The sequence below is a fragment of the Ciconia boyciana genome, chromosome 6 (assembly GCF_034638445.1).
Source record: "Ciconia boyciana chromosome 6, ASM3463844v1, whole genome shotgun sequence".
Lineage (NCBI taxonomy): Eukaryota > Metazoa > Chordata > Aves > Ciconiiformes > Ciconiidae > Ciconia > Ciconia boyciana.
The window spans coordinates 66,772,941-66,783,047 of NC_132939.1; positions in this window are offsets into that span (position 1 = coordinate 66,772,941).

Here is a 10,107-nt window from a genome sequence, read left to right on the forward strand (position 1 = left end):
AAGTCAATTTGAGTATGAATATATAACATTTTACTCATAATAGCAAACAACTTCAGAGAAGAGACATTTATTCTGGAGGCAGAGATTCAAACTAGACAGCAATGATGCATTACAAATATATAATTATTTGCACTAATATTTGAGCAGGTGGAATGGATTAGTACATGGTCAACATTGCACTGCTGATAACATGTATTTTTCTATATTAATATGTACTGTGCAACATGTATTAAAATTGTCAATAATTCATTTTAACAGAGATAGCAATATTTATATTGCTGTGTTCTACAGACAGCAGAGTGAATTGTTAAAATGTGCAAAGCTGGGCTAGATTTAACTTAACTTTGTTTCCCAGTGTGTGTGGTTTTAACTTCTCATTAAGGGGAAAAAAAAAAATTACAACACCCTTCAACCTAGAAAGATTTTCTGCTCTTATGTAGAATTTCTGATCCAAATCGCTTTCCCTCCTGCTCTCCCTAGCCTGTTAGGAAACGTCTTGAAATGAGACCTCCAAGACCCAGCCCAGCCCCTTGGATTAATACTGGAATACAGTCTCGGTTTAGGTGCTTAATAGGTGGATTCCCTCTGGGGATTTTCCTGAATTAACTGAAGATCACTGTTACCTTTTTTTATTTTTAAGACCTATTTTGTTTTCTACAGTGTTAGTTGTTGTTTTTCTCTCTTCATGCATTTTTCTGGAAGCCTATGAGGGTAAAGTTAGTCTCTTTTATCTAGTGAATGTATCTCCTTTTATAAAGGAGGAACAAGAGGAGAGACTCCTTTCTGGTCCTTGTTGTCACTGGAAAATCCCGTGTTAAGCAGAAAGTGCAACACAGGGTGAACACTAAGTTTTAGAGGGATATCTTGAATCATGTTGTCTGCAAGTGTTTCTTGATGGTGGTTTTGTTCTGGGATGCAGATATAGGGTTGTATTCAGGAAAAAAAATGGATTTTGTTGCTTTTGTCTCCCAGGGATGTCTGTCTGCAGGCAGGCAGCTGAGTTGCATGTAACAGCAGAGTTCAAAGCAGGCAGAATCCATGCATCCATCTGAAGACTAAAATTAATTCTCCATCCAGCCAGACACAAGTTCAACTGGACTAGTGAACCTCTCCATTTCTGTGTCTTTTTTTAGTACATGCTGATATATATTAATCTCAGAAGTGTCTGTGGGAATGGATTGCTCCTTCCTCTTATCTAGCTAACTTGTTTATTCTGAAATAGTATATTACATTTGAAAAGCTTCTTTAAAAGTGTAATGGCATCCTTCCGTGGCGTCTGAGCATCTGTCATAAATGCCTGCATGAACTGAGCCCCTAGTTGAGACTAAAGAAAAGAAAGTCTTGCTTAGCTGTTGAGAATCAACTTGCTGTTTTTAAATTTACTTTTTTCTTCCTGCAACGCTGAGAGCCTTAAATAGTAATTTTGAGGCAGGGCTTGAAGTCCAGGTCTTCTGAAGGAGACCAGAAATAGCCGGCTTATGTTCGCTCAACACATAGGGCACTGTGCCAAATTCACCGCTGGTGTGAGCAGCTGTAACTTTGCCAGCTTAAATGAAAATATGAATTTTTAAAAGTCCATAAGCATGTTAGACACATACCTTTGTCTTTCCACAATTAGTTTTGTTGCTTACATAGCATGAGGCTTTCTGTAGTACATAATCCAATGCCTAAATATAGTAATTCCAATGCACTTGAGATCAATTAGATTTGTACTTTTAAACTCAGTTTTGTCTATAAAGATAATGTTATATTGCTGAAGGGATTTGGTATTTAAAGTGTCTGAACAAGTCTAAGTGGCTCTTGGGCATTATAGTTTTTATTTAGCTGCTTTTAGCCCAATCACTAATCAAATTAAAACCTACCATGACTGGTGTGTAACTCAGAGCAGACGGTGGAGCCTGTTTAGCTGATAGCACTTAATTTGTTGGCAAGTGAGGTGCTAAGGTGGTGCTTTTGTTTCTTTTCTGAAAATTGAAAAGTAGGTTAAGGTGGCTTTTGGGGGACAAAAAGACATACGTCCAAGGTGGTGGTAGTCCCTACAAAGATGGGAAATGATCCCTTTGAAGTCTTTACACTAGAAAGGCACTTTGCTTTAAAGGAAATTACTTTATTTGGTCTTAATAAATAACAATCCTCTAAGAATAATACTGCCGGTTGTGTGTAGGGAGGAGGGGAAGGATGTGAAAGAGCTGTCGGTTTCCCTCTAGGAAATTATTCCAGAACGTACCCTCGGATCAGACCACCAGAGGGAGAATGCCTCGTGCGGCAGCAATATGATCCAAAACGTAGTTTGTTTCCCATTTAAAACACCGCACACGTTGAGAAAACCCAAGCTATTCTTTGTGCAACTCGTAATTCTCTCCATGTTGGTGTTTTCAATTCAGGCCCACCGTATGAGGTAATGAACAGGAAGGTGGGCAGTTTTCTGTTTTGTTTCATGTAAAAATGGTACATTTAGAAACATTAGGGGCCTAGCTTAAAAAGAGAAGGCAGAAAATAATGATTCAACAGGAGTGCTTAGTGCTCAACTGTTCAGTCATGTTGCGAGGGCAGAAATCAACAGCAATATCAACTAAAGAAGAGAGTTCATCTTGGTTCTTTATTTTCAGGACTGAATAAAGTCCCAATCAGGCTCAGGAAATGTCTGCCCTTTACTCTTAGAAACTTGTAAGAGTCTGTCAACTTGGTTTAAAAAATTGCATGAGTGTTATAGTGTGCTGTCAGATACACTCTTACACTTGTCTTGAACTTTGAATTGAAGTGTACTTTCCTTTAATTTTAAGTGCCAGCAAATTGCTTCACGCCATAAAAGACAAGAAATGGCTCTCATTCTTGAGCAGAACTTGCTCTGTATAAAATAGACATAGAAAGAACTAGATGTGCTGAGGAAGCTATGGGAGAGTGACATAACATTTTTTAATTTTTTTGTTTTAATTTAGTGAGAAGTTATTTTTGGATGTCAAACTATGTGGATTCCAAGGGGAAAATGGAACGGAGCCAATTCTACGATGAAACAAGATTGTAGAAGACAACACACTACAGTGCGGCTACTCTGCACTGCCATGCAAGACGTAACTGGAGCCAAAAGAGTCAAAAGTGGAGCAGTTCTCAAGGCATGGCAACATCATGGGGGACCGATAACACCAAATTCCGATTCTGTGAATTTAAATGTGTACTGTGCTAGTTGTGTGGGCTCCCTATCTCATGGACTAAGAGAGAAGGGAGCTATTCCAAAGTCTGATTCATCCTGGCATAGAACTAAAGTAGGACAGATTATTTGCTTCCTGGAAGAGTCTCAGTCGCTTCATCAGTTATGAAGGGACACAAGCCACTTGTTTAGGCCCACTAAAATGAGATGCCTAAAGAGTAAGATGGCCTCACCTACTTGTAGAGGCCAAGCAAGCCCACTGATACTTGTTATTTTGACCCCTGAAGACTGTCTATAATGAATTCAGCCCTTTCAGCTTGCTTGGCTCATTGGATTTCATTTTCCCTGGCAAATGGAAGAATCTAGAGCTGATTTTATTTCATTTGGAAGTCTGGTGGTAGACTAGAGAACAGAGAATTTGATAGCAGGCAAATACTGCCTTTCAGTGTTTAGTAGTTGTCTTTACGAAGGCTGCACAGTAACTGGCTGCACAGTAAATGGCACAGCATTGCTTATGGATTTATCTCCAGTGACAGTGCTGTGCGAAGAAGCACGTCAGTGTACATGGTGATGCAGGCATGAAAACTGTGCTTCCTAAATTGCTTTGATCTCGGTCTCTTTGGTGATCTCAAAGCCAAGGGATGAGTCTCCTCTGGAGGAGCCATTCTGTTGTGACTGATGAAGAAAACAAGCAAATGGAGGAACAAGAGAAAAGAGGTTAAACTGGACAAAAGGCTTGGACTGAAATCTGAAAAATGCTTCCTTTATTTCTCTTTGCTTTACTCTAAACAAGTCTTTGATTTCTTTAATCTGACACTAGCTAACTTCAAACAAAATGAGTTTTCTTCTAGCTTGGTTCCCTTCTGCTTGGCATCTCTCTCCTTCCACACCTGCTGGTCCTTGGCAGAGAAGAACAGGCCCTCTCATTTTGCTCCCCCTTGGATCCCAGCTCTGCCTGCATGAGTGACAGCTGCTATCTGACCGTTTGGTTGACTGATGATTGTGCATTTGTCTAAGACTGCACAATGAGGTACGATACAAGTTAGACAATCTACAGATGCCATCCATCTGTTCCATCACTGGCTTCTTGTAGAAATTTACTTTCTTCTGTTGTCCTCAGAAGTTTCTTTTCGGGATCTCTTCTTCCACACTGAACACAATGAACTTTCCTTCATAGGTGGAGTTCTGCAGGGCTGGTCCTGGTCTGAGTGACTTCTCAGGCTTTTTGATATTTCAGAGCTACTCTGGCAGTCTATTGGGGTGCACCTCATGTCTGTCTGCTTCCTGCAGGGCCCTGTTTGTGAGCTGCCCTCATAAGTCCTTACTACTTTCACCCTCCTGTTTTCCAGGATCCATCTTCTAGCTAATGCTTGTGAGGTTGTAACAGAAATAATGTCTGCTGACCTTCCCAGGGGAGCTGAAGAATTGGAGAATTTTTTCCCTGTGCAGCAATGAATGGTATTTCTAGCCATCATGTTTGCCCTTCTCTGTGTTATGAACTGTGAACCACAAAACATCTTTTTGTCCCATCAAAGGACCACTTGGGCTTCCTGATCAATTCTTTTTTTTTTTAAACCAATTCCGTCAGGTTAGGACTTTGAGAGTCCCTAAAGCTGAAGGCTACCACCAACATCAAGGAGAAATTATTTATCTCCTTCTGAAGAAAATCCTGGGTTTGGCTGGACATCCTCTCAGATGCCCAGTCTCTCCTAGGGTGCTTCCATCTGACCTGCCATTCTCTTTCAACTCTGCCTTGGGCCTACCTTACCTGGAGGCAGTTTTGATCCTCAGTACTCCCTCCCCTCTCTTCATCCCTCCTCCCAAGCCACCACACACTCTTCAGCCAAGGCATATTTGGCAGGATAGACAGGAACTATTCCAAGAATACGATCTTTATCAGTCAAGCAGTTGCTTGTCATCTTGTCCCCTCCTGATTCACAGGTGGCTTTGAGCTTCCCCGTCTGGCAACACAGGAGGCAACTGCTAACAGAGCCTAGTTGATTCAATTCAATAAAAGAGAAGAATTTGGAATGACAGGATGAAAGATCACCTTTTTGCGCTGTGGTACCCTGAAGGCAGGCTTCTTATTCTGCAAAATCTTGGAAATTGTGGTTGACATCAGCCTTGATGGAATGAAATATGGGTCCTGTTCAGCCCAAGGTTGCCTTGTTGTGTTTAATGTTTGATTAGTTGGTTCATGGTATCACTATCTGTCTCCTGTACCTGTTGAGAGTATGCCATAGTCTCGCTGCGCCAGTTTATCATATGTGAGCTTAATCTTTATTCACTTGGATTTTTCTGTAGTCTAACAGTTGCAATTGGCCAATTCAACTATGGCTGTACTGAGCTGCGTGGCACGTATTGGTCCTACTGCTTGTATTCCTTAATTTCCTGATTCTCCAGGGAAAGCTTTTATTTTCCCCTATACCTCTGCAAAATTTGGTTTTTTGCAATGTGGCTGTCATCTGAGGTTGGAGAAGCATGGATACTGATCTGTCTTTCCAACACACAAAGGAGCGAAGGTGCCTCATTCATAACCGAAGCAGAGAAACAGTTAAGCATCTTAAGCTGTGTAAGCAAAAAAAGAGAAAAAAAGTTGCCAACATATTTTTGACAAAAGACAGGAAAATGACAGGCTGTTTGGGGTATGCAAAAAATTTTTCCTTTCATACATATTGACAGCCAGAGGGGGGTTATTATTGAGAATATGGGTAAAGTTACTGCCAGTTTCTGCTGGTACTCATGTTTAAAAAGAAACTATGGAAACCAGGAGTAGGAATATTAATTAAGTTCAAATTTGGAATGCCTTTGCCAGGAGTGGCTGCATGAATTCATTGAAGCAGCCTGTTGGGTTGCAATTCACTAGGTTGTTTGCAATTTAATAGAATGCTGAACTTTTCATAAATTAACATGTTGTTTCAATAATCTGATTAAAAGGTTATATGTTGATTAGCCTTAGCTGAATTTTTTCCCCCTTCTTGCTTAAAGAACCAGTGTATATTTTCTTTAATCAGTATGCAGCCATAAACTGTACCTTGGGGCAAGATCATTTACTCATTTAGATTGTGGAAGTGCAGACGAAGTCAGTGCAGCTGTGACAGTTTACACCAGCTGAGGATATCACCCTTGTCCCCAGATTCTGGTGAGCATCTTAATTATAAAGATATTCCAAAAATTTTGACTTTGAAAAAGATTTTGATTAGCTGTGGAAGCTGATTTGATCTGATTTTTATACAATAAGATAGCAGTGATGATACTTTATTCTCTTCTAGTTTGTCTTTTTCTTCCTTATAACTTGACTATATTACATACCATATATTTCAAAATGTTATAAAAGTACGTGTACATGTGTGTATGAATATACATATATACAGAGAGAGAGAAGGGGAGACACACGCGCTCATAAACAGATGCAGGAATAAACCTTTGCTTACGGAGGGTCACCTCCTAGGACATTTGAGGTATCTGCAATGGAAAGCTGAGTAGACTCAACTCTGCAGCATCCAGTTTAGAAACTCAAATCCACAAAAGTATCGGGGTGTCTAAATCCCATAGTTTTAAAGCGGCTTTACATGCCTGAATAACTTTAATGGGTGTGCCATAATGTGGCATACCTTAGTGCTCTGCAAGCATTAGCTGAGTCCACAGGGATGGATGTGAATGAGGGGATGTATATTGTTGGCTCTGTTAGTAGCTGAGAAATGGAACCACAGAACCACAGATCGAAATGCCTTCAAACAGAGTGGACAGGTCCTTATTCGTGTAGGCAGCTACCCTCTCTGCCTGATTCCTTGTGTACCTTCTCTTCTGCACGGATTTAGCCACGCTTGAGTCCCACAACTGTTCATCTGTGTCCAGCTCCCACATAACCTGCATGTGCAGGTACATCAGTTGGCATGACAGTTATTGAGCAGAAATAACCAAAAGCCCAAGAATGACCTGAATTTTACATCAAATAAGGAAAATCACATACCTGTTTGCCTGGAAAATCAGGTACTAAATAATGAGTCAGGGGCCAAACAGAGCAGCCAGTTCTGTTAACTATTCCCATAAATTGTTCCCATTTTATGACCCAATCCTGAGCTCAGTTCACTGAACTGGCATACACGTTCAACGTTAACTTTTGTTGCCCAATCTCCCTCTCCCATGGCCTTTTCTGGCAGGGAAGGAGAGACTTGTGAAGCAGCAACTCTAGCTTTCCCAGAGTCTCTTGTAGCTCAACCAGGGGAACATAGAAGTGGTGGAGGGAGAGGTGGAGGACAGAGTAGGAAGGCTGAATGTTGACTGTCTTGTGTGCAGGAGGACAGGCAGAGTTATCCATGGGATGCTGCTCTGTTTTTAGGAGTACAGTGAAATGCATTCCAAGTAATTCTCTCAAAACCCTTCATGTGAAAGGCAGTGATTCAGGAAGGCTGCCAGTTCTGGGTAAGAATAGAGTAGCTGCTCCGGTTTTTAACTGCCTTACATCTTTGTGGTAAGAATGGTGACTGTGTTCAGAAAGCACTTATTAAGCCAAAAATAACCCCCCATTTTTCTGTGAAAAGCAAGTTATAAATATAATCACAGTCAGCAGTAGATCTCAAATCTAAATTGTATGCTTTGCTGAGACTTTTTTTTTTTCGCAACCAGAGGTTAGCAGATGGTAAAGATGCACTTCCCTGAGACGGTAGAAGGGAGGCAGCCTTGTTTCAAGTAATGCTGTTTCTGGGTGATAATCCAAAATGCACAGTAGGCAGAAGTTAAAAGGAAGTGCTTGCTTTTAGGTTTTTAAACTATATCCCTTAATCCTGGGTGATGATTGACAATCATGATTTAGAGTACGAGGTGCCCCTTTCTAATCTGGCAAGTTTGATGTTATTTGCGTATCTAGTATGGCTTTATTCAACTAAAACTAAATGGGAGCCTGTGCAATTGATGCCACGTTTCAGAGATGAGTCCTGGACTGGGAGTCTATTTACAGATTAGTGGATACACAGTATCCTTAGTACTGGCCTTTTTTAATGTGCCTGTGTGTGTAATTTAAAGACTCCGAAAGGCAAATTCACAATTAAAATGTTTCTTGCTGGATAAGAGTACTAGTGGGAGACTTTTTACATAATTTAATTCACCGTGAAGGGAAGCAATATACAAGATTATATTAATCCTAGTTTGATAATCATAGTAAAATAAGAATACATGTTTGTATTTGATAATGATAAAAAAGCTATCATTTATTGCCTTTGTGTTTTTTATTATAACATATGTGCTTGATCTTAGCTTCAACAGAAATGCTTCTCCTCTTGCTGAAGTTTGCAGTAAGTGAATGTAAAATGAAGAGGACAAAACAGTTAATGAGTATTTGCCCATGGTTTATTATTTGTAAAGGTGAGGTGACACTTCTTATCTTCTGTGATCAGTAGCTTTTAAATCAATTTTGCTTAAAGAAAAGAAGTAATGGATCGTGGTACATTAGAAATGGCAAATAGAGGAAGCATTTGAAAAAAAGCTGGATATAACTTAAGCATCTAAAGCTTTGCAGCATCTTCTGCATTTTATAGGGTTTACTGTTGATTTACCAAATACAGACTACCTAAGATGCACACTCTTGCTGATTGAAGCTTGGCATGTATATTTAGCATTAATCACAAGCAGCTGTGGTGGAGGGAAACCTTTCTAGCCAGCCAGATTATATTAGATTAAAATGATCCATATGTAAGGTGTTGCAATACCTACTACTGGGGCAGGAGGGAAATCACATTATACTTGCAACTAGATTAACACAGGGATTGAGCTGACAAATAATTCTCTCCTGCTTTTTATTTTGTCAGGTGGGAGAAATAAAATGTTGCTACACTGGTGAACTGCCGCGACGAGGCATGCTTCTGTAATTGCTTTGGACGCACACGCCGGCTCCTCGAGTTGACGGAGGATCCCGGCAGAGCCTGATGCTGTAGGATATACGTGTTTACACCCCAGTTACACAGCCCCGTCTGCGGGGAGTGCAGCTGCCTGTAAGCTGCAATGGGCCAATTAGGGGAGGATGTTGGGTGCATAGTTTTGCACCTTGGATGCTGGAGAAGCTGACTGTCAGCTGGCTGAGGAGGGAGCCCGCTGTTGGGACAGTGCCTAGGGTAACATCAGCTGGGGAAATAGCCTGCACTCGATTACAGTCTGGTGCACCATACATCGTGAGAGCGTACTGCCATGAATGTGGCGTAAGCACGTGCTGTGTGCTTGCAAAACTCATCCATGAGGGCAAGAATATTTTCTTTTGTGCCTTGAGACTGTCAGTGGAGGACAATACGTGATGTTTTCTGTACTGTACTAGAGAAACAATAGCTCAATAAAATATTGCATAGAGCTAAGGAGTGGGGGGCAGGGGGGCTGAGCTGGATTTGCATAACGCCAGTGTTGGAATTTGGCTGCCAGCGGGGCAGGGGGAAGCAGGGGGCTATAGAATTCACTCTCTTGATCGTGAATAGCACCAGGGGCTCCGCACTGAACTACTGGGATGGAGCCGTGGTGGGCCTGGGCATGCTTCCAGCACGCTCTGCCGCAGGAAATTCCTCTCTTCAGTAGTTTTGTCTGAGCAAAGAGGACAGGGCCAGGATCCTGATTATTTGGGACTCTCAAGGAATCTATATCTATATTGTCATCTTGTTACAGGTTTTGATGATTCGCCCCCCCATAACCTATAACAGCGTCAGATTTTGGGACACCGTTGGACATTCTCTGAACCAGGTCTAAGGCTGTATTCTGGCATCCATTCATTCCTATGCTAAGAGCACCTCCTTACTACTTTTCTGGTCTCATGCACTGAACGTGAAGCTCAGAGCTGGCTCCTGCTCCCTGGAATTGAAAGCCGGTGTCTCATACACTTTCAGTGCAGTGCTGCTGCCCCATGCTGCTCTCTTACCTTGTGAGCCAGCTGTAGCTGTCTTGAGAGAAGGGTTTTGGACTGTGAGAAGGACCATGGTGCT